We start from the raw sequence: 26,519 nt of genomic DNA on the forward strand, positions 1-26,519 counted from the left end.
GGTGTTTTTGGATGAGGGTAACACTCAGATCAGTACACTAAGTAAAGCAGATTTTCCTCCCAACTGTGGGTGGGCCTCATCCAATTAGCTGAAGACCTGAATAGAATAAAAGGCTGACCCTCTCCTGAGTTAGAATTCTCCTGCCTGACTACCTTGGAATTGGGAAGTCAGCTCTTCCTGGATCTACAGCAGGCTGCCAGACTTTGGACTTGAACTGAGACATCAGCTCTGAAAATCATGGATGTGCCAGCCTCCATAATCTTGTGAGTCAATTTCTTAAAATAAGTCTCTTTTTTTTCTCTATGTATATACACATTCTGTGTCTCTGGAGAACCCTGACCAGTACAATTATTATGTAGTACCCTCTTTATTCCTAATAATGACTTTTGCCCTAATGTCAGTTTTACTTAATATTGATGGTGCTGCCCCAGCTTGACCTTGGTACCTTTTCCATTCTTTACAGTCAGTCTTTGTGCGTCATATTAAAGGGTGTTGCTATAAAGCTCTTATGGCTTGATTTTGTTTATTATTCAATCTGAAAATCTGAATCTTTTAAGGTATGAATATAATCCACTTACATTTATTGTTAAACGGACACACATTTGGATGAACTTGTCATCATATTTTATATTTTCCATTTAACAGACTCTTTCTTGCCTTCCTTTTCCCTCCTTTCCCATGTTCTACTGGATTCATCATACCTTCTTTCTATCTCCTTTTTCCTTTAGTGGTTTGGGTTTGCAGTAACAGCAGGTACTGATGGGTAAGAGCTTATTGTGTTCTAAGGACTTGGTAATTTGTGCAACATTTCCCACAGCACTATGAGATATCTGTGGTTAGTTTTTCCACTTAGAAATGAGAAAACTATGGTGCGGAAGAATTAAGTAACTTGGCTAATGTTGTATTGGTAGTAAAGACTGGTTGAGAGGCCATATTCTCAACAGCCTCATGCTGATTCTCAGGTTAAGTATTGCATTCCTAACTCTTAGTGTCAGGCACCATATATTTACAAGCAGTCTTGACTGAATGAAGTTCAAACTTAGTCAACGTTCATGTGTTCTTCCCCCAAAATCCGAGGATTATAAAAAGCTTTCTTTCACTGATCTCCTCTTCTTTATTCTATGTTATTGTTGTCTAATGTTGACTAATTTTGTTATACCTTCTTAACTACTGCCTTCCGAATTCATTATTATTATTTACAATAAAAGCTTATTTAGATGTGCTAACTTCCTTAATCATCACTACTTCCGCTACCCAACACCTTCCTCTGAATCCACTTCCCTTTTTCTCGGGTATGTCTTTCAGGACTAGCACTTCTCATGAATGTCTGTAAACGGCCAAGTCTCTTTGTGGCTGTCTGCAAATGACCTTACTTTTGCTCAAATTCACAAGATTATTTGGAAGAATATAGATTTTTGCATTTTTATTTTCCCTTAGTGCTTCAAATGTATTATTCAATTGTTCTGGCAGCTATTGTGTTGTTAAGAAATTTTCTCGCAGCCACTGTATTTGTTTCACTGGTAATCTTTGCAGAAGTCTATTTGAAAGCTGTCAGAGTTGCCTATTCTTTTTTTTTTTAATCACCTTTTTTAGAACAGATTCAGAAAATTTCCAAAGATAGTGTAGAGTCCCGTTTTCCCTGTTGTTATATATGTTCCATTCCATAGTACATTTGTCACAGCCAGAAACCAGTGTTGGTACTTTACTAAATGTACCAACTAAACTCCACACTTATTTGGATTTCACTAGTTTTTCCTAATTCCCTTTTTATGTTCCAGGATTCCATCCAGGACACCACATTGCACTGAATCATCCTGTGTCCTTAGGCTCCTCTTGGCTGTGAGGGTTTCTCATACTTTTTTTTTTTTGCTTTTGAAGACTGTGGCAGTTTTGAGGAAGACTGGTGAGGTATTTTGTAGAATGTCCCTCAGTTGGGATTTGGCTGATGTTTTTCTCATGATTAGACTGAGGTTATGGGTTTTTCAGAGGGAAAGTACCCTTTCCATCCCACTGGACCAAGGATGCATCCTGTCAATATCGCTTGTTATTGATGAGGTGAACCTTGGCCACCTGGCCATGGTGGTACCGGCCAGATTTTCTCCTCTGTGCATTGGCTTCCTCATGTCTCGTATGACTTTTGGGGAGCAAGTCACAAAGTGCAGCCTGGCTCATGGATGAAGTTGTGGGAGAGGCAATTAAGCTTATGCCTATTTTAAAAATATCATCCTATTTTTATTATGTTTCTACTTTTAAAATGTCTATAAACATCTTCAACCTCAATGTTATTTCATATTTGCTCATATGGCTGCATTATTTCATATTTGTTCATATAGTTGCATCATTTCTGGTTCTTGAAGGGCCCTAATTCTTGTAATGGAATCTTCTGACTCTTGCTTCATTCCATCATGTGGATTGAAATACTTCATTGTGAGTTTATCTTCTGAGGGGGTGGTTCGTTTTGCCATTGTCCTGTTTACCTCCAGGTTTTGCTTTGTTTTGATTTTCTGCTCCTGCTGGGCCCCTAATGATTTCAATGGTCCTGATCCAGCATTTATGGTAATTTCTTAGTTCAGAGTTTCTGCTTGGCACACCAAAGCCAAACACCACTCTGAGGGTTTTGATTTCTCCCAGATGCTTTTCCCCTTCCCTTCAAGGTCCTGGCCAGGTGGCAAGCTTCCTTGCTGCTTCCCAGCACCAGCTGGTAAAGTTTTACTGGTCCCAGCTCACCCACTGGGCAGAAAACAATGCATCCTGGCTAGAGGGGCTCAGAGACCCCATGGAACAGCACCCCTGGGGGATATTTGGGAGTCTTCTCTGCTTTTCACCCTGTCCTGGACTTATTTCTGGATTTCCCTTTCAATGCAGATTTCCCTTTCTTCCAAATGTGGTATGACTTTTAAAATTTTTCTGTATTTCACCCAGCATTTTTATGTGTTTGGAGTCAGTCTGCTACTTCACTAGAAATCTCCTTTAATCCTTTTGTCAATACAATATTTCCTATGTTGATATGTCATCTTTATTGTGCAGAATCAAGGATGGGGAAATTTTGATCCAGAATATTAATCTTACTTTGGGATGTTACAGATCTGCTAGTAATTACGTTTATGATTCAAAAATCTTTCTAGTAGTTCTTCAGGGTAAATGCAGTCAGAACTTCTGAAGTTAGTCATTAAATATTCATTGAGAATGTACTGTGTGTAAGGTATTTTATGATAAACCAATGACCAAGACATAGTCTTTGCCTTAAGGAGATAAGTCACCAACATGGATTACAAGAAAGTTGAATGTATAAGTGACATAAAAATAGTTTACAGAAACGTCTGCAAGAGGCTGTAGAAAGATGAGACCATTTCTAGCTAGAAAGATCTGGGAAGGTCTGATGGAGGAGGGCACGAAGGGAACTTGATAAATATAAAATTTGGAGACGTGGCAATTGCTGATGCTGTCAGCTCAAACCTGGATTCAAACGTCAGGCAATGAGGCCACCAAACGGCCTGGAATTTCGGTGCACACACGAGGTACGCGGCACTGCTGACTGAGTATATGACACAGGGGCAGCCCGTCATCGTGTTCAGAGAGTACAGGAAAGTGTTGAAAATATCTTCTTTCCAATGGAATAAAAAGGTCTTGGGGGCAAGCAGTGGTTAAGGAAGAGGAAGATTTCATCAGAAGAAACTTCTTGACAATTAAAACGATGAATCAGAAACAAATATACAAACAAGTTGTCAGCAGTCATCACACCCTCACTCCCGGCGAGCTTGGCTCTACCCGGCCGTGGCATCACCCCGGGGGCATGAGGAGGCCTGAGCCCTACACCCAAGGTCCCTGGTCCCTGGGCGAGCGGAGGAGGAAGGCGATCAGGAAGCAGGAATCCAATTGCTGGAGAAGCTTCACTGGAACCATTAGGAAGAAAGAGCCGCAGCGCACTTAAGCGAACGTTCAAAGAGCCTATTCGCTTATTAATAACAGTAACGGATATTGGTAAACTTGTTTATAGTTCTCTGGTCTTTCAAGCACTTTATAAACATGAGCTGATCTATTAACAATGGCTTCTGCCCAATACTAATCGCAGCTCTGAACACAGAGCCTGAGGAGGGGAGGGGCGCGGTCACAGATTCGGTGTCCTGGAGCCAGTGTCCCCACTGCCCATCTCGGCTCTGCCTTGGGGCACGGGCTGCCTACATGCCTCAGCTCCCATCCCCACCCTGAGCTCAGAAAAGCTGCCTGTGTGCTTTCTCCTCTCCCTTTCTCTCTCCTTTTCTTTCTCTCGCCCTTTCCTTCTCCCTTCCTTCCTTCCTCTCTCTCTCTCTTTCTTTCTTTCTCCCTTTTAAAAAATGTTTATGACTTTTGAGTCGAGAAAACCAGACCCCTTTCTCCCCCGAGGTTGTACTTGTTCTTTCTGTGTTACTGGGCCTGATGTAAGCAACTGCCCCTAACATCAGGGCCCTGGCGTCGTTCTGCGTTACCCCGTTCAGTTACTGTCGCAAGAGAGGCTTAGTTAGATTGCTCTCCCTCTAGCAGTGTCCGCACGGGCCAGACACTCCCCAGGCAGCTGTTTTGGGGGATGGACCCGCCCCACTAGAAAGATGACAAATTTATGGGGACCAGCAAAAGGCCTTAGGGTATGTCTGCTTGAGGAGGAGGATTTAGACTGACCCCGTGGCAAGAGGCTGGGTGGGAAGGAGGAACAAGGTGCCCCGGGCCGAGCTGAGGAAGAGCCAGGACCATCTCCCCGACCCGGAGCGCCCACTGGTCCCCGCGCCTGGCGCGCCCTGGGGCTCAGGAGTATTTGATTCATTTGGCAACGACCTCAGTGCAGTGTTGAAATGAAGACCCATGAAACCTCCTCTCTAACCTGCTTCCTCCCCTCCAGCTCTGGGAGGGGACCTCTGCCTGTCTCCGAGGAGCTGGCGGTGGCCCCCTCAGGCCCTGCGCCTCCTGGGCACTGGTCCCCCCGGGGGGTTTGGGGGCGGCCTCCGGAGGGCAGGACACCGGCCTCGGCTGCTTAAGGCCGATCACACACCAGCCAGCCGAGTGAGTGTCCCGGTGACAAAGGCTGTGCATTCCTTCCCCATTGATCTCCCGGTCACTCATTAGTAAGCGACTGTGCTAGACACAGCCCTTGGGCATTTTTCCAATGCAAAGCCACTTAGCATTAAAATCGCAGCATCTCTTTTGGCTTTTTTACAAGACTTTATCAAACCCATTTAAAAACCTACCTCGAATCACAGCCCACTCTCCAGATAGCCTCTACTTTGAACTTTGACCTCTGTAAGACAACAGCCAATTACTGCGCCATTTATCGTTGAATTTTCTCTATGATAGGCAATTCTCATGGAGATATACTAAATTGTAGTATATTTTGTTTGTTTAGTATATTTTGTTTGGGCTTCGTTTTTTTGGCAATTTGAGAGCAGAGGTGCTTTTATATTATTATTCTGTCATCAATACCTGCTTAGCCCAATGTAAGCAATCTTATCTCCCAGTTGTAGTTTACATTTCAGTGGAAAAGGAGTTAACATTTTAGAAATTCAGAATGTGTGAGTTTCATACAGCGTCCGGTGTTCCCCCCCCCCCCCACCCCGCGAGGGATGGAAGCTGTCCGCTGGGACCCCCTCCCCCGCCCCACTGGGGGAGAACTCAGGAAGGAGGTCTTCCCAAGCCCACCTCTAGACATGCTGTGTTTTTCTAAAGACCATTTTTCTTTTATTTGTGTCTCATAAATTCATCAGTTACAGAGACACTGATCATTTCTTTGGAAGCAAACGCACATCTCGTGATGGAAACAGTCTAGCGTATACCCAAAGGTCAGAGTCACTGTGACTGATGGCTTCCGAACAAAGTACCCATCCCTAGGAGAGGCAGGAGCTGACAGGAGCTTCAGAGAACTCCAGGCATCTCGGGGCCCATTTGTTCGCCTCGCGCTACTGACTTGGGCTGCGGTTATTCCTGCCACGTGACACGCAGACTCACCATCGGGCAGCCCCCGTGGACCAGGAGAATCTGCAAGCCCGCAGTGACTGGGGCACATTTCCTCTGAATAAGCCCCATATGAAGGCAGACTGGGGGTCTGAAGCTCTTGGACCTGGGCCCCCCCGAGACTGACCAAGGCGTGAATCTGTGTGCAAATGTGTCTTTCTGCTCTTGTTTACATGGACTTGAGAGTAGAAAGAAGAAAGGCGTGCGACCAGCTGAACCTTGTGTGGTATTTCAAGCAGGAAAACTGTAGTTCGCGAGATCACAGGATAAATCCTCATTTGGTGTTTTCTTATTTTTTTCTTAATAGAATAATGTAAAAATTCCCAGAACAGAGTGGAAGAATGTAGATTAAATATAAGAACTTCCAAAAGTTAAATAACACAAAGATTTGAGCCCTCTGAATGTAGAATTTTATTACTTTATATTTCCTTTTAATATTTTTCTGTGGACAAACTTACATGAACAGAAATATACTTTAGTTTTATTATACCGAACGTAAGCTAAAAATTCTATTTTCTAGGTTTCTTATTGGCATGTTGTTTAACCTCATTTACTACGTTTCACACTTGCCCTCATCCTGTGGCATCGTACGTAGCACGACTTCCCAGCTGCCCGGTGAAGCCTCGCTGGCCCTGAGCTGCTAAGGGTGCTCTGTCCACCTCTGGTCAGAGGGGGGTGAACTGACGACCTCTAGGGGCTTCCAACTCCCAGTGTCTGTGGTCCCTCAAGTGCCTCACTAACGTCACCATGTATCGCGACTATCTCTGGGCTCTGTAGGTGGGAAGTGTATCCCAGTCCTACGTTCATGAAACAGGGAATGGGAAACAGCCATTGTAAACACTGAGCATCAAACACGTGCACTCTTTACTTTGCTGTTTGGTTTCAAGAGTTACGCATTAAATCTCATAAATAAAAATACCAGTCTACTGCTCCCTGAAGGAGGCCGACCATAATTTTCCAAATCGTAAAAGTGTGGGCTGTGCATTGTGACTTCTTTCCAAAAACACAGTGTGCAAAGGGCGGGAAGAGAAACCTGGCACACATGACCTCAGCCGGTTGCTTACACTGGGGGCCTCCTTTCTCCTAGGTCTGTTATTGGGGTGCATGTGTGGATGGTGGTCCTCTTCATTTCTGATTTTATGAAAAATTGACAAATGAAGAAAAGAAGATAAAAAACACAAACTCAGAGCCTCCCAATTATTTATGGGATGTTAAAAGTCTTGCATGAGGCAATCAGAAATCTTTGGTGTGTGTGTATTTTCATTTTTGTGATGCAAATGAGATGGCTAGGTAGCTATGTAGTTTACAATATAAGGAAATATTTCTTTCAAATTGTAATCAATATGCATATGCAAAACAACTGAGGCCCCAAGGATTTACATCAAGTTTTCTGGCCTTTTGGAATTCAGTGCTTTACTTTCTTCTTTTTTTTAAGGATATGATGATCTATGGAAAGTGTCCTGCTGTGACCCCCTGTGGGCTCCTAGGATCTTCTGTGTGACCTTGAGCAGGTTGCTCAATCTCTCTGGGCCCTGGTTCTCAGGCTGCAGCACCAACAGGAAAACTTATCGTCCTCATTCGGTGTTTCCAGAACATTGTGAACATTAATGAAATGGTGCCTGTGAAAATCAGAAGTCCTCAGAGGTGGGTACAATGAAAATGTGACATTTGTTACTGTTATGGAGAGATTCCATAAACATAATGCATGTAAACTGAATGTCTAAATATTTGTGTATGCATACATTCTTGCCTTTACGAGGGTTCATAAAACTCAAACAGCATTCATTGATTTTTGTCTTATTGTAAACAAAAAAAGCAATAAAACATACCCAGGACATTAAAAACACTTAAAAACTTTCCCTTTACCAATAAAAATATGCTTAACTAGTTATGGGCCATCGCCATTTTGTTGAAGAGTTGCATATTTACCACATCTGTCCCCTCACCTCTCCCACCAAAAACAAAAACAAAATCCCCAGGGGAATTCTTTGCTGCCAGAAACTCTAAGCCCCTTAGAAATATCAAGATTTTCTATAATGGCAATAGTGCAAAAAAGTACCCGCCCAAAGGTATTCTGATTTAGTAATGGTAGAAAGTTGTCTAAACACACTGTACATCCCTAAATACAGGGGTATAATCTCCTCCCATCTATACCTTTAGATAGGGATTCACTATTTCTCAGGATTGTTTTCATTCTTGGAATCCTACAGTTACTCAAAAAAAAAAAAAAAAAAGAAAGAAAAAATTAATTTCTCTCCTAAGGAGTAGAGTCCAGGATGTGACACACATAGGAAACTGCTCAGATTTCCTGGTTCTGTGCCGTCCTCCGATGCCTCCGTTTATAGAAAAGGAAGAGCCAAGGCATAACAATCCTTCGGAACCACAGAATATTTCCAGATGGAAAGATAAGATTTTGTGAAAGCCACTGTGGAAGAGTGAGCTTACTTTTAAAAGATTTTCTTATTAATGGAAATGATTAATTCACGAGGAGACATAGGTCTTTTTGTTATATGTATGCAAGTTAATGTTAACATGATTTAGAAAAATGAGGCAGACTATTCATTTTTTTATAGCCCTTCCCAAATCAACATACGTATTCAAATAAAAACCTTGTTTTTTCAGTGAACTTGAAGGTATTTTAAAAGCATGCATTCACTTGGGCTTGCTATGAATATGTCACTGCGGATTCCTGTTGATCCTATTTTATAGTAATTTAGATTTCCTCCAAGAGACTCAAATATCAAATGTCCAACAAATTACGCTAAGATGAAACTAGATATTTCTAATGTATTTTAAACAGTCGTTAAATTACCTACATTGGTTTATCTCATCTGAAATTTGCTGATCCTGCTTCTGAATGCTAATCACAGTTTCTGGCTTTTTTATTTATATCGTTTAATCTTATATCTGCACATGAATTACTGCTATGCAGCCTGATGTAACTTATTCTGAGCCTCGTTGTGTGTTTGTACCAATGGAAACTGCACAGGTGGCCGGCACGAAGTTGCCAGCTTCAGAGCACTGAGGAAACGCATTCTGCAGAGCCTCAGATATAGCAGATACTCGGCACATTGCAAGAGAAGCTGTCTTCTTAAATTAAGACAGCTGTATTCAAAATGGGGAAATGTGGGTCAAAATACGGAGGTGCTGTCAACGGATGTGTTTATTGAGCAAACAAGATAAAATTCCGTATATTACCGTATAGAATCCTTAGCTCATATCCTGTTATCCTGAAATATACAAGAACTACAAACACATTTATCACCTATTACAACAAGGAGCTTATTTAGATGGAGTAAAGAATAACAATGAATAAAAAGTGAACATGTTTTGCAGGATAAATTGTCAGTTTTGTTCTCCAAAGTCCGTTCTATAGTTTGTTGTACTGGCTAGACTTACTCGTTTTTTCCAACCAGCATACCTTGTAGGAGCCTAAAAAGGGGTGTTTTTTCCCCCCCTCTCCATGTTATAAACACATATTTCCTGTAAACAGAAGGGTAGAATTAAGCTTCTAGAAATCCGAACAGATGGTACAATAAGAATTTGTCAGATCCCTCCCAGTACGACAATGATTGTTGGAATTTTCAGGGCAAAATCTATGAACCCTCTACTTTCTAAAGGCGTGTGAAAGATCTCAGTGGTGAAATTTTACAGGGAGTTTTTTGCAATGCTAGCTTTTTTTTTTAGACCAAGAATATTTCCTTTCATTGGTCTGAGGACATATTAGTTTTCATCTAGATCTTTATATTATGTAAATTTGGGTGGCATAGCCTCCAAGATGGAGTAAGTGAATTTAATTTAAATTACATGTACCTCCTTAAATTAAGCTAACATTGTTACAAAATTTTTCTCCTTATGCCTCCTTTTACACATTTCTCCCCTCTATTTATCATTTTTCCCAACCACCTGAAATGGATGGGTTAAAATAATTCGACTACAGTCATAACCCACCTCCCACTCACCCACCCCATAAATACCACCAACAAATAATTTGGGGGAGAAATGTTGGCACTGACTACATCAAACACTTTATTTACAATAGATTCTTTTCCATTTGGATTCACCAACGTTGCTACTCACTTAAAATACCTCACAATCTTCCATGACTGAACTATGGGAATTTTGGTTGGCAGTTTTGTTCGAATAACTCATGGCCACCATGAAATAGTGGTACCCAGCAAAAGGAAAAAAAAGTCTTCATTACGACCTTAACCAAAATAAATGCTTGATAAATAGCTGCTACGAATCATTTTGCTGAAGTTCAGCCTTTTAGGATCTTCAGAGCCATTTTTATGGAGAATAGTTCTCATCTCTCTGTAAGTCAAATTTTCTTCATTTTACCTTAACAAAAACTAAGCTCAAATGTCTAAGACAACCTGGGACACACAATAATTAACAAAAGTGAACCCCAGAGGCAGCCTTAGGGTCTAGACTTTATAAATTTATTTATTTGTATGTTTAAGCTCTATTGTAACACATTCCAAAACAAGATTGTTATTTTCATTATGTGAAAACGTCCATGGCTAGATTCTTAAAGACAAAAACAACAAAGACCTTTTAATATCACTGGTCATTGGTGTCATAATTCATGGTAATGCCCAATAGAAAAGAAAGCATTTATCCAGAATGCCAAATAAGGTTATTGGTTTTCTGGGATTTTAAAATGTTAAGTGCCTTTTCTTCTTCCGAAGTCATTTGCCCCTCAAGTAGTCACTGGAACGGAAGATAATGAGGGTGTCATTCACAAATCATAAATCAGGTGCTTGATTTTGATTCTCATCACTACTATGGTTGCTTTAACACTGGTTTATTTGAAAGTATCTAGCTCAGTACATTACATGGTTGCTCCTCTATTTCCTCACTTCTGCTTTCCTCTTGGCTACGTCTAGTAATATTTTACTCATATTACTACATTCTTGGTGCATTCTACATTTATAAAAACCCCTAAATTCATACAGGCTGCAGATACGTAAGAGTATCATTCTTAATGATGCTCTGGTCTGAATTAGAATGAGTGCAAAGCAGTGTCCAATGCTTATTTGTCTCCTCTTGGGTGCACATGGTAAAATGTATTCATTTCATCATTAATACCTAAGATATCCCTTCATGCTTGTCACAAACACACATATACTCCACTTTGTCATCCACAATGGGCTCAAGTCCATAAACAATCAGGAAATTAGAAGATTTCTATCTAAGTCAATTAAGTATAATGGCGTATTTGTTTAGTATATTGGAGCTGTCCTCATTAGGGGCTACTGGTTCATAATGCAATGTTTGCTGAACCTGGCTGAATGATAGATTGGGATTCTTTCTACTCCTGTGACCCCAAAGCTATTTGTTTTTCTTTTAAAAGCTCTCTATAATGTTTCCTTAATGTGGATGGTAAAATAAATAAGCCTTTAGGTTCAAATGTAAGTCAACATGGAATCCACTAATTTGCTGATTGTTGATGAAAATTAAGCAGTCTATAAACTTTAGATGAGATGGATGCATAAATCTAGCTCTACCAGATGCAAGGCACACCATACGAACTCAGTGCATGTTTTTCTTTTGAATGAATACACTTACAAAATATATGATCTTAAGCGATGATTTTTTACAATAAATATGCCAAATTTTCCAATGACGAAATGGACATTATCCTAGTTAGAGACATCCTTTGGAGAAGCCATAGATGGACTCATTTTGGAGAATCCCTTCAAAATTTACATCACATCTTCTTAACTTTTCTCAGAAGTGGGAAACCTATCCCTCTAAAGTCTATTTAAATTTTTGTTTTACATCTGTGCGATCCACCATACCAACACAACAAAACAGATCAAAACCAATTTAGAGCAAAGTGCACTCTGAAGCAATCTGGATAGTGAAGATACTCATCCTAATTTCCCCCTTTTGCATAATACCAAAGTTCACCCCAGAATTCCATCCAAATACATCAGTATACTCTTTTACTTTGAAAGATAAGTTGAGTATACCGCTGATAGAAAAGAAACACGTCGGTATTCATTCTGAAAAGAGCTGTAGGTGCCTCATAAAAGTGCTAGGCTGTGCTGCTTCTCACCACTCACCATTTCCTGCCTCGTGTCATGATATTTATCACGATTCTTCTGCTTGTCTTACTTTCCTTCATTATATTATGAAGAGCTGGAAGGCAGGCATGAGGTCTTCTCATATTTACAGCTCTTACTATGCTCAACATAATTCTGTATACCTAGTGCGTGCTCACCCACTGTGGATTGACTAGCTAAACGATGATTTAATACAGGATTTTTTGGTGGGGAGTATTGGGGCTGTGATATGTCTGCCGAAGGCTCTCTTTCTCTTGAGTCTCGGTTCTCTTGCTCCTTGGTTCACTCCTGGTCACTCTTTTCTTCCTAAAGCATTGTATCACCCAGCTCCCTCTGAAAGCTCAGCACAGACGTCAAGACCTTGCTGCTTTGTTCGTCACTCAAAGCGCTTCGTGCAGTCTCCGCAGAAACTTTCCTCATGTTCACGTTTTCTTTCAGAATATGCGAGCATCTGTCTCTTGGTATAAATTGAACTCTTCAGCCATCATTCTCACAGTTAATCATGTGTTTGAATCAGCCAAATCTCTGACCTTTTCAGCATTTCCTTGCATCCCCTACATGATCGCATAACTGTACGTCACCTGCGACATCTTCTCACCTGCTCTAAAATCTCCTGTGGCAGTCAAAGTTTCTCGCTCTTGCTTTTGCTTCTTTTACAATGCCAGATTTCTCACTTGCAGATTTGTTTAACTTCCTGAAGATTACATTCTTTGCACCAAATAATGCTAATGAACTTATATAACAACATAAAACACCATGCACTGGTATTCTCAGATGCTAGCACAAAACTGACTTTTCCTTCCTGAAAATACTGTTGCTTCAAGGTGAAAAGTTTCGTAACATACTCAAAAGCTGTGTCTATACCAGATAAACAGCGAAAGCAGTTTCATCTGTGATAGTTTCCTGTGGTACATATATGCAGGAAGAGTTTGTTCTTCCGAGTGTCTTTCAACAACGAGAAGGAATGGCCTTTCCTGATGGCCTCTGAATGAATGTTCTATTGTCTGTTACCTCTATTTTGAAACTGTTGTGCTTTAATTTTTTCTTTCTAGAGTGAGGACCATAGTATCTTTCTACATTGTGGTCACACTTGAAATAGTTTAAAAGTTCTATTGGAAAAGAAAGGAACCCGGTGCTCCAAATAAATCATTGCCTTATGAGCATCTCAAAGTTTTCATCCCAAGATGGTGAATCCACTTTATCAGTGAGGTAAAATGATTACTGGATTAAATATCAGACTAGAAAGATGTTGATATATTTGCAGATTACTCCTGAATGTAAAATACAGGCTTAAAAAACATATTACTCTATATATAAGTAAAAAATCAGGAAATGGTTATAAAGGAAATTTCCTGTTCAGTAAGTCACATATTGTCCAATGATTCATGGAGTTATTGAGCTGGAGGAGTTCCTGTGGACCAGCTAGCCCAGTCCTCTCACTTTACAGATGGTGGGAATGCTCCATGGTTAAGTGATCTGCCCAGGGTTATATGAAGATTAAGGGGAAGAATGCATGTTGACCTGCTTGGACCTTTCCCCACCAGGGGGTATTGATCACTGAGCTATATCTTAGTTGAGTATAGTCTCTGCCTTTTAGGAGTTTGCAACTAAACATAATTATAACAAAAAGCTCATACATATTCATTACTTAATCAAACTAATCTTAGAAAGCTCTTGCTATGTACCATGTTCTACTAGATGTTGGAGATTTAAAGAAAGGTATGATCCAGTATTTGCCCCCAAGGAACTTAAAGTCTAGGTGGAGAGACCAACATATAGCAGATCATGAGAATTCATTTCTGTATGTAGTGGTAATGTGATAGGCGCAAGGAATTACAGTAATACAAATGTGGGGTTTAGAGCATCCAGCCAGGTGATGGTGTGAGAAACACTCATCAAGTGAAGTGAATTAGTCAAGCAAAAGTAGTGCATGATGTCTCTGTGTGTGTGTCTACGTGTCCATGTCAATCTTTGAATAGACAAACTATGATAGGTCATAAGTATGTAGACACAAAGGCAAGTCGTAGCACTTGCTGGAGTATCTTTAAGCAGATTTGTGCTTTTATTTGAGTATCAAATATCAGACAGTGATGGAAAAGGTCAGCCACATGGAACAAACATAACTTCTTTTGTACCACATTAAAGCACTTATATTTGATTTTATGTTACAGAGGTTAAAGGAAAACAAGAATGAAAAAGTAAGTGAGCAAGAAAGTGACTATAAAACTGATTAGAAGGATTAGGAAACACTATGTGGAAAAAATAACAGATGAGAAATAGGTTAGGGCATTCCTGGTGGAGAAACGGAGCAAGGATGAAGACAGGAAAGCGTGGAGTGTGGTACAGAAGGAGGAAGAATCTTGCTGGACTCAGGCACACAGAAGAGAAAGGTCATGGTCCACGTTCAGTCATCCAGTCCTCAGAGGTGCAAGGTTGCACAGGGAAGAAGAAGTCGTCAAAGCAGGAAGATCTTCATTAATGAGCTGACCACTTATAAATTAGTTGCCATTGTTTAATGCAATGGTTTATTAATTTCCATTAAGTTGATGGTGACCCACTCAATAATAGAGATTCAGACAATACAATGCAAAGAAAATACAACTGAATTGTAAAGAAAATTTGTAAAAACTGTGAAATGCATACAACTTCTAGAAATCAATAAAAGGTATATTGGGGAATTGCTTAAATCTCACACAAAGACATTTACAAAGAGAATCTGGCAGTTAACAATTAATTGTTAACTTCACCCTAGAAGAATTCCATAAAGATGATGATACAGTAGGCTCATCGAAAGAGAATCATATAGAGATCAAATATTTACCAAGAGAGATCCTTGGGCGAAATGATGAAGACCTAAAATATTTACTTGCAGATGTGATGATTCTTATGATTATGCAACAAAAATAACCACAAAGAGAAGGAATGCTCTAGCATCTTATCACAAAATTTTGCCTGAAAATTTTTACCAAAAAAAAAAAAAAAAAATTCTTATTTTTATTCTAAGAACTATTTTTTTAAGTTGTAAGTGAAACTGAATTGTTGTTACTTTTAAGACAAAGGGCATTCATTTTCATATTTTGTTTTATTTTCCACATTGAGTTAAACATTATTTTCAAAAATGATTTAATATGACATGTTGCGCTTTGTTTGAGAAGATTCACCTCAAGTTAATTATAGGACCAGTTATCCACGGGCCCTGAGATTCTCCAGGACATCAGGGAAGCAGTTCAAGGACTAGAAGGGCAGCCTCTCTCTCTCTCTCTTTTTTTTTTTTTAACATCTTTACTGGAGTATAATTGCTTTACAATGATGTGTTAGTTTCTGCTGTATAACAAAGTGAATCAGCTATACATATACATATGTTCCCATATCTCCTCCCTCTTGCGTCTCCCTCCCTCCCACCCTCCCTATCCCACCCCTCTAGGTGGTCACAAAACACCGAGCTGATCTCCCTGTGCTATGCGGCTGCTTCCCACTAGCTATCTATTTTACATTTGGTAGTGTATACATGTCAATGCCACTCTCTCACTTCGTCCCAGCTTACCCTTCCCCCTACCCATGTCCTCAAGTCCATTCTCTACGTCTGCGTCTTTATTCCTGTCCTGCCCCTAGGTTCTTCAGAACCATTTTTTTTTAGATTCCATATATATGTGTTAGCATACAGTATTTGTTTTTCTCTTTCTGACTTACTTCACTCTGTATGACACTCTCTAGGTCCATCCACCTCACTACAAATAACTCAATTTCATTTCCTTTTATGGCTGAGTAATATTCCATTGTATATATGTGCCACATCTTCTATATCCATTCATCTGTCGATGGACACTTAGGTTGCTTCCATGTCCCGGCTATTGTAAATAGAGCTGCAATGAACATTGTGGTACATGACGCTTTTTGAATTATGGCTTTCTCAGGGTATATGCCCAGTAGTGGGATTGCTGGGTCATAGGGTAGTTCTATTTTTAGTTTTTTAAGGAACCTCCATACGGTTCTCCATAGTGGCTGTATCAATTTACATTCCTACCAACAGTGCAGGAGGGTTCCCTTTTCTCCACACCCTCTCCAGCATTTATTGTTTGTAGATTTTTTGATGATGGCAGCCTCTCTCTTGATCTGTATCCACAGAAGTCTACACATTTGTCACACAAGGACGAAGCCCAAGTCCCGTGTATAATGTTCCAGGACTCTCCTAGATCAGACGCCAGCCAGCTTCTGCCATCCGGTCTCATAACCTCTAAGTTTAGTCTTAAGAGACCATTGGTCAGCATATCTGCAGTTTCCCCGTCTGTATTGCTTACTGGTACCCTTCCTTCCATCCATCATTAATTGCACATAATGAGTGAACAAATAATCACCAGACATTTGCTGAGGGGCTGGCTGTTCCAGGAGCAAAGCTGTAAGTCAGTCAGCATCCTGCTGCCCTGGGAACCCCACACCAGGGGTTGGGACCAAAGATAGAGAAGAGCAAGCCCATGGGTGACAACCCCAAACTCCGATAAGGGCAAGCGTAAGGGAAGGACAGATTTCCATGATAGAGGACGAGAGCGCCATCAAGGGCCCATCCAGGTAAGGGCTGGCTGGGGGGCGGGGGTGAGGGAGAGCTCCTCAGGAGAAGGATGTCAGATGCCCCCAAGGAAGCTCGGTGTAGAAAGTTCCCCATTTTTGGATTGGGTTGTTTGTTTTTTTTTTTGATATTGAGCTGCATGAGCTGCTTGTAAATCTTGGAGATTAATCCTTTGTCAGTTGCTTCATTTGCAAATATTTTCTCCCATTCTGAGGGTTGTCTTTTGGTCTTATTTATGGTTTCCTTTGCTGTGCAAAAGCTTTTAAGTTTCGTTAGGTCCTATTTGTTTATTTTTGTTTTTATTTCCATTTCTCTAGGAGGTGGGTCAAAAAGGATCTTGCTGTGATTTATGTCATAGAGTGTTCTGCCTATGTTTTCCTCTAAGAGTTTTATAGTGTCTGGCCTTACATTTAGGTCTTTAATCCATTTTGAGTTTATTTTTGTGTATGGTGTTAGGGAGTGTTCTCATTTCATTCTTTTACATGTAGCTCTCCAGTTTTCCCAGCACCACTTATTGAAAAGGCTGTCTTTTCTCCACTGTATATTCTTGCCTCCTTTATCAAAGATAAGGTGACCTAGAGTCTGTCATACAGAGTGAAGTAAGTCAGAAAGAGAAAAACAAATACCGTATGCTAACACATATATATGGAATCTAAGAAAAAAAAAAAAAAGGTCATGAAGAACCTAGGGGTAAGACAGGAATAAAGACACAGACCTACTAGAAAATGGACTTGAGGATATGGGGACAGGGGAGGGTAAGCTGTGACAAAGTGAGAGAGTGGCATGGACATATATACACTACCAAATGTAAAATAGATAGCTAGTGGGAAGCAGCCGCATAGCACAGGGAGATTAGCTTGGTGCTTTGTGACCACCTAGAGGGGTGGGATAGGGAGGGTGGGAGGGAGGGAGATGCAAGAGGGAAGAGATATGGGAACATATGTATATGTATAGCTGATTCACTTTGTTATAAAGCAGAAACTAACACTCCATTGTAAAGCAATTATACTCCAATAAAGATGTTAAAAAAAAAAAAAAGAAATCTAAAACAATAGTTGTTTCACTGAAAAAAAAAAAAAAAAAGAAAGAAAGTTCCCCAGGATGAAAGTGGAGAGACACCGGCTCAGCTGTCCTGCCGTCTCTGCCCTTTGAAAGCTGATGCATCCTTTTCATATGATTCAAACACTACTTCCTGGAATTAAACCTTCTTGTTCGCTAGGATCCTACTGTACTTTGCTTTATGCCTCTCCTTTGAAAGTTAGGACAAGGTTTTCCAAAGTATGTACTGGAAAATAATACACGCTCTGTGGGCTACAAGCAAGAATGCTGGTAAATCTTTAACCACAGGTTCTCTGGGAATAAAAATGGCTATGATGGGAGACATATCCCAAGGGAATTCTTCATGCATATGAAGGCTTTAAAAGTTGCAGAAGCATTTTCCACACCCTGAAGTCGCTGCAGAAACTTTATTCCCTGCTGCAACTCCTAGGTCGGATTTGACTAACTTCTCCTCCAGACCTGCCCCTCCTTACACATTCTCTGTGTCAGGGAACAACACCTGCCCTGTCCTCGACCAAGACAACTCAGCATCAACCCAGACACCTTCTCTTCCTCCCACTGACGGTTCCCTCCAGCTTCCCGCTCACACACGCTCTACAGCCGTGTACCATTTTGCGACCCACCGCCCCAGGCTCTCTCACATCTAAGGGCTCCTGTAAGGCTATGATCACCTACCTCTCCTGGGTCTTCTCGAAACAGCCTCCCACTAGTTTCTCTGCCTCCAGACTTCTCCCTCTGAAACCTCTTCTCTGTAAAGCCACCAAAGGGATGCAACAAATGCTGCTCCAGTGTGGAAATTAAAACAATGTCGGTGTTTCTGATCTAAGCTGAGAAGCAGTTAAAAAAATTGGAGGAACTCCCCTTCCACCCAGGTGTGGAATGAATCCCCTCAGTGTTAACACCCTCAGGCTTTGGGCTCTCTTATGCTGGGGGGCGGGGGTATGGGAGAGCTGCTCAGGAGAAGGATGTCAGATGCCCCCAAGGAAGCTTATTTATTAATTAATTAATTTATTTATTTATTTTTATTTTTGGCTGTGTTGGGTCTTCGTTTCTGCGCGAGGGCTTTCTCTAGTTGCGGCGAGCGGGGGCCACTCTTCATCGCGGTGCGCGGGCCTCTCACTGTCGCGGCCTCTCTTATTGTGGAGCACAGGCTCCAGATGTGCAGGCTCAGTAGTTGTGGCTCACGGGCCCAGTCGCTCCGCGGCATGTGGGATCTTCCCAGACCAGGGCTCAAACCCGTGTCCCCTGCATTGGCAGGCGGATTCTCAACCGCTGCACCACCAGGGAAGCGCCAGGGCAGGTGTTGATGTAGCAGGATTGGCCCACTTGCCGTCCTTCTTCCATGAGGTGGAGGCACAGGGGCAGGAGCCTGTGTGGCCGGACAGACTTGGGTTTGACTGGAGCCCCACCGCTTACAGCTGTGTCACTCAGAGCACATTCTTGGCCTCTCTGAGTACGAATGCCCATAAAATGCAAATACTAAAATCCATCTTGTAATTTTATTGACAGATCCAATAGAGAAGCAAAGGTAAAGGGCCTGACCAGAAGTAAGTGTTCACTAAATATGTCACTGGTATTATAATATGCTACCTGGTTGACTATAAAGAAAAACAAAATGGTCAGCAAAGATGTAACACCCAGGAGAACCCGAGAGGGGGGGGTAGAGATGTGTAGTCTACTTAATGAGGTGCTATTTTCCATTTCCATCTATCTTCCCAGGATGGCAATTGAAAGAAACATTCATAGGATGTGACATCTATATGTTTGCTCAGTATGTGCAAAGTAATTAACGTTTTGATCAAGGTCAAAAAATCTTAATTAGGCCCATGAGCTCTTAGGGGATACATCCATTTTCCACTGGTCTATTCAGAAGCCTCAGGTTCGGTGTTCTCTCTGCTGGTTTTCCTCCCCCAATATGCGCCCACGGGGTGTACCCAGATTCTAAATCCAAGCCAGGCAGCCAATGACACTGCGTCCTGGGACACCTGGGACCCAGAGCTAGTGTTTTTCTCTTGTTCTGCCTTCATATGAGCAGTTACCTTCTGTATCTTCCTTGCACGATGGGTGGCGTTGTATGGCTGGGGTCTTTATTTTGTGCATCTGAGGGTGGTGAAAACAAAGCAAGCTTTTCAGTTAGACCTAGAAATTGCTGCTCTGTGCATACATTAACGTTTGCAGATGAATTCGTTTTTCTTCACTTTTCTTTTTCTGTGCTTTTACTTTGCAACTCGTTCAAGGAATTTGTTCCCAAGCAGACGCTCACTTTTATCCCTGTTGGGTCTCTAAGAGTAGGGGATACAAATCCCGTTCCATTTTATTAGTGCCCTGGATGGCCCAGGAGACAGTCTCAAAGGTACCAATAAAGCAGACTTCCTGGCAGTCACCTAAGTCTGTGTAATTCTGTATCCCTGGACAAGAAGTCCTCTTGAATGTCTTTCTAACCTCAGTTGTGTCAAGTGTTCAAATGACCCCAAAGGAACACTGGATAATGTGGGTGCTTCTTCCTGCCAGCAGACCTGCAGCCCGGAAGGTTATTACTAATACATGGAGCAAACGCACAGCATTTTTAACTTTATATTTATCTTGATATTGTTATCCACATCCTTAATAATACTTAGCATTGATGAGTAATGATTTCTTTCTCCAGAGCTTTTTATAAACCTTCGTGATGAATCCCCTTGCACTTCTGTGAAAGGGAGGTATAGGAGGTTTCGGAGTTATGCATAGAAGCAGGGTCATTCCCATTTTTTTGACTTTGCTAAACCAGTGGATTTGGCCCTTAAGGCACATTCGAGGTCCTTCCTAAGTGTCAGAGGCTACAAAGAAAAGGTGCATACTTAGGTCATCACTTCCGGAATTTCCCCAGAGGTGTATGTGTCACTTGCTCCTGAAGGGAAAGTGTTGTGACGAAGCCTGTGCCCTTCAGGCCTCAGTGCTCCCCTGGCAGGGCCCTGGCGCCAGCGATGCGCTTTCTAGTGGCAGCAGGGGCTGCGGGCTCCTTGCTGTCCTGCCGGCCTCACTTGGAGCACACAGGCGTGGAGTCCGTGTGTGGTCTCCTGGTCCCTGCAAAGGGACTGCCAAAGGCTCGGGTCACCTGACCTTGGGAGCCGTCCAGACCACAGGCTGTTCTGTGGGTGAGTCTGGCAGTTTGGAGGGTCATGGGGATGGGCTGAGAGTCCCAGATAATCTTCCCAGCAACGTCAAGGGGAAAGTGGCTACCAGAGCTGCCCCTGTGTGAGCTGGACGCAGGAAGGCTCTTCGTCACAAGACGAGTAGTAACCCCAGCGGCACTATAGGTTCCGAAAGGCTCCCTGCTGCAGAAAAGTGGCTGATGTAGGTGGGGAACAGGAGGCTGCAGGGGGTTCAGTTCCCTGGACAACCTGCTATGCAGTCTGCTCTAGAAACACGTTTTCCTGGGAAACTGCGTCCATAGCATTCCCTACCTGATGGAGCCGAGCTGCAACTCCAACAGGAGAACCATCCAGAGGCCGTGTTTCTGGGCCGTGCATGTGCTTTTTTGTTTCTTTTCTTTTCCTTTTTTTTAACAACAAGAAATAAACTGGCAAAGATTGAAGCTAGTTAAATGGTCCTTCTCAAATCTTCAAGTACTGGCTTCCTGGTTCTTTCAGCATTTACAGTACTGGCTTCCTGGTTCTTTCAGCATTTACATTAAGAGGAAACTGAGATTGTGCTGGAGGGAAGGTGCGAGCCCGGAGTTACTTCTGTACAGAGACAGAGAGAGACAGACAGACAGAGACAGACAGAGAGAGGCCAGCAGAGACCCAGAGGCGGAAAAGCACCCGGGAAGCTGAGACTCCGAAGGTTCTGTCCGGGCCCCGGGAAGTTCCCCTTCTCACTTGGGTCTTCCTGATCCTGCACCGCTTCACCGGGGAGGGGTTCTCTGTTCTCTGTGTCATGGCCCATTTCTCTAGATCTCTCTGAATCACCTTCGTTGGAGCCTCGGTCCTGGGATGTTCGGACCCACACTTGCCCCTAAGGAATCGTTCCTGTAAAGCCTCCTAGGTCCCTGGAGACCAGCTTCAGGAATCAGAGTTGGTCCCCAGAGCGGCACCTGCGGGCGGGCCTGCTGCCACGTTGAAGCACACCCCCAATCTCAGGCGCGGTGCCTGCAGGTGCCCCCCCCACCCGGCGCGCGTCTGGGCGGGGCGGGCGCCGGGCCCCCCGATGCTTTCCAGCCAGGGCGCTCTGTCGGAGGCGCCTCTCCTCCCCGCCTCGCCGCCCTCCAAGCCCAGAGCCGGCCGTTCACACCTCGCCTCAGCTGCTCCTTGCTCCGTTCTCCGAGGACTCATCCCCTCCAGGTAACCAGGGAGACTAGTTGCCATAGCGACGACAGGTTTACTCCGCCCGCCCCTGGAAGGAGCAGCGCGGGCGCCAGGAGCTCTTGCCAGGACCGCACTGGCTGCCCGCCCCCCAGGGCCAGGCCCGGTGCCAAGCAGACCCCGCTCTCCAAGAGCCCGCTGCCCTCCATTTCCATCTCCTGCCCTTTCCCGTCCCCTCCGTCCCCTCCTGTCCTGTGGAAATGAAAGCAGGGACCCCCGTTCTCCCAGGACCACTTTAGGAGGTTAGCAGGTAATTTAATTCTCTGAGAGCGGCGCGGGGCTGCAGCGCGGGGTCCACGACTCATCGCAGGCAAACAGACTGCACTTAAATCCTGGCTCCTCGAGCGCTGCTAACGGGCTGGCAGAAGGCAGTGTGGATGGATGCGGGTTGGAAGGGGGCCTGGCTCCTAGGAGCGGCTCCGGCTTGCCAGGCATTGAAAGCCAAGCAGGCCAAATTTTTAAAAGGGACCGACCCACCCTCCCGTCTGTTGGAATCTCTGCGGCTCTACGCGCGTGAGATGGCTGGGACGGTGAGCTCCAGATATAAAATAGAGAATCTAACTGTTTCTAACAACGAATCAGGCAACGCCTGTGGCCTCACGGGCTTCCTAGGCTTGTGTTGAGACCCCAGCTCTCATCCAGCGTCACCGACATCCCCTCTTGAAGGCTGCCCGGGTCCCGGAGGAGCGGTGATGTGTTTCCCAATCGGCTGGGCCCCAGGGTCGCTCTTCTCACACGATTCCTTGGGCAGCAGAGGGGATTGTGTGGGATTCCAGGCAGGCCCCCAAAGGGCACTCTTGGTGTGCGTTTGCATCCACTTGTGCGTGTCGGTAAGCGGTTCTTCATCCTTCTCTACAGGACACAGAGAGTGCTGGAATGTTTCACGTAGGATGTACCCACCTCCCTCTGCTGCATGGGTAATGCAAGATGCTACTCTTGAGAGGAGAACTTGACCCCCCGCCCCATATCCATGGCACGTGGCTGCATTTCTGAGTGATTCAGATTCTTTCTTCGGAGACATTTCTATCAATTTCTAGGGCCCCTCAACAACTGTAAGTCTGTCCCTTACCCAGCATCGAGGCTGGAACCTCTGCCCCCAGAATTGCTCGGTGCTTCCCCATCTCACTTCTTTAAAGAAGGCTCTTTGTCCAGCAAAGGCAGATGTTTATGTAGAGTTACTCCTAATATTGTATTTGGTCAACAGAGTAACAAAGTTCTGTATTTCCTGAATCTAAAAAAAACCCCAAAAGAAATCAAGCAACTTGAAATAGGTTTTCCTGGACAGTAAATGACCAAGAAATCATCCAACATTTTGTCTTAATAACTGATGTGGGAAATACAAAGAAATGTAGCCTGATCTCTAATGCAGAGGAGTTTCCTAGTTCCTTTGGAAAACAAAAAAAGCCTTATGAATCTGAGAAAAAAAAAAATAAAGTGTGCATCAGATATTCATATGTGTTTCAGTTAGCTGGAAGGACCACACGTCAAAGGACCCTCAGCTAAAACGAGGGTTTTGGACGAAAATAATCTCTCAGATCTTTAGATCTTTAGACTCTGACATTAGGTTGTATGTATGTTTTCTGACATTTCACAAAGCATTTGGGCAAACAACATCAGCTGTCACAGGCAGTAAGTCTGTTTTTATTTTTAACCCCTAGAAATATTGGTTCTAGAAAGGGAATGGTTTTATCCACAGCAGTACTTTGGGGGCACAGGTGAGTACAGAGAAAAGAAAACCGAATCCCAAGGCCTTGCCCCTCCTGGAGCAACTCTGTTCTGCCTGGAATTCTAAGACCTTGGCAGGGATGGGGGGCGGGTTACTGTAAGACACGGTTGGGCTGCAACGCGCAAGGACAGAACTGCTCATGGAGCGCGGGCTCCAGGGTCAGAAAAACCTGGATTTGAGTCCTATATCTGCTGTGACAGGCAATTCATTTAACCTCTCTGTTTCCCAAACTATCCTTTCTTTCATTTATTTGTTCATTCATTTATAGAATAAATTTGTTCATTTGTTTATAAGATAGGATTTGTTCATCCTATCTTAGGTGCCAGGGATAGAGCAGGGAGCCAAAGAGATAAAAATCCCTGGTCTTGTGGGGAGAAAAGCCACAAACAAACCAAATACAAGCTGATCCTTGAACGACACGGGTCTGAACTGCGTGGATCCACTTATACTTGTGTTGTTCAGTAGTAAATACGACAGTAGTCCAAGATCTGAGGTTGATTGAATCTGCAGATACAAAACTGTGTAACCAGAGGGCTTACCCTAAGTTACATGTGGTCTTTCCCTAAACCCCACATTGTTCAAGGGCCAACTGTATACACCATGCCAGGGGGTAGCCAGTGCTCCTAAGGAAAATACAAAACAGGGTAGGGAGAGAGGGTTGTAGGCAAGGGGCGGTGCTATCTTGTCACTAGACACCTTTCTGATAAGGTGACCTAAATGGATGGATGTATGTTTGATGAACATCCTACAAAATAACGACCGTTATAGCTCCTTTCTCATAAGTGTGTTCAGAGGCTGCAAAGCGATGGCCTGTGTGATTGTGAGGAGCAGGTGTAGGTGTAGAGTCTCTGCAGGTGTAATTCGTTAATTTGAGGTCGTACTGGGTTAGCGTGGGTCCTGATCCAGTATGATTGGTGTCCTTATAAGAAAAGAGGGAAAGAGAAAACTGTAGAGACCCAGGGGGTAGGCCGTCCCGTGCGGATGGAGTCAGAGACTCGAGGGATGCAGTGGCACACCAAGGATTGCTGGCCACCACCAGACGCTGGGGAGGGGCCTGGAACAGGTCCACCTTCAGAATCTCCAGAAGGAGCCAACCCTGCCGACACCTTGATCTTGGACTTCTGACCTCCAGAAGCAAGGGACTGAATTTCTGTTGTTTAAGCCACCCAGACGGTGGTACTTTGTTACAGTAACTCCAGGAACATAACCCACTCCCCTTTTACAGATAAAAAGGGGAAAGGGGGAAAAAGCTCTGTCTTCCAGAGCTTTCTGACTTGTTCAAGTTTAGGGCCCCTGAAGGATAAACAAGGGCTGGAATATCAAGATTGGCCGGCTGATACACCATCAACCCGTGTCCCGTTTGTAAACTGAGAACCACCTGCCCCACAAATGAGGAAACAGAAGCCAACCAATCAGGGCTTGAAATTCTGCATTTCCCTTTTTTAAAAGCTGTCCCTCATGACTGAGTAATCGAAAATGACAACTTTATTTTAGTAAACCAATGACACAAGTATACCCCATATTTTAATCTCCAAAATTAAAGCGTCCAGCTGAGGATGTGAACACACACCTGCAGGAGGCGGACGGCATTCCAGCCTGGGTGCTCTGCTCCATCAGCTCGCCAATCGCTTCCTTCAGAAGCGCACACGCCAAACACGCGCTCAAATGGCAACTGGAAAAATTACCAAACCGATTTGAAGGCACAGAAAATTGAAAGGGTCTCTAAGCCTTGGGGATGTCACGTGGCTAGTAGCCAAATAGCACTGCTGGTCACACCATGGAAAGTCCTGATGCTCTGACCCTGGTTCTTCTATGGGTGTGACGCCTCTCACGCAACGGGGCATGGGATGGTTTGTCTCTACTTGGATGTGAGCTCTCTCCACAGCTCTGCTGCTGTAGAGCAGTGTTCTTCAGAGAAGCAGAACTAGTAGGATGGAGATACACACACACACACACACACACACACACACACACACACACAGTTGAGCCTGGGACAACATGGGTTTGAACTGCATGGGTCCACTTATATGTGGATTTTTTCAATCAATGTGTACTGCAATACTGCAGGGATCCAAGGTTGGTTGAATCTGAGGATGCAGAGCTGTGGATTTGGAAGCTTAGATTTGGAACCTCAGATTCAGAGGGGAGATTATAAAGTTATACATGGATTTTTGACTGCCAGAGGGTCAACAGCCCAATCCCGCTGTTGTCCAAGGCACAACTGTGTATATGTATACAGAAGTATATATATAGTGTAGAGATGTGTAGATAAATGTACGCATAGAGAGATTTATTATCGGGAAATGACTCACGTGATTATGGAGGGTGACAAGTCCCAGCATCTGTGGGCAGCCATCTGGAGACCCAGGAGAGCTGATGGTTAGTTTCAGTCCAAAGGCCCACCACCCAGGGAGCTGGTGTTTCAGTTTGAGTCCAAATGCAGAAAAAAGCTGATTCCCAGTCTGAAGGCAGTCAGGCAAGAGAAATTCCCTTTGCTTGGGGAAAGGTCAGCCTTTCATTCTATCCAGGCCTTCAGCTGATTCGATGAGGCCCACCCACATTATGGAGGGCAATCTGCTTGACACCGTCTATGATTCAGAGGTTGATCTCATCCAGAAACACCCTCGCAGGCATAGTCAGAATAATGTTTGAACAAATACCTGGGCCTTCTGTGGCCCAGTCAAGTCAGCACACAGAATTAACCATCACACTTGCCTACTGATAGAGGAAGTCTTTATTCATAAATGGTTCACTTTCCCATTTCCTCAAGAACCGGAACA

This window comes from Balaenoptera acutorostrata, chromosome 13, assembly GCF_949987535.1.
Source record: "Balaenoptera acutorostrata chromosome 13, mBalAcu1.1, whole genome shotgun sequence".
In the NCBI taxonomy this organism is placed as follows: Eukaryota; Metazoa; Chordata; class Mammalia; order Artiodactyla; family Balaenopteridae; genus Balaenoptera; species Balaenoptera acutorostrata.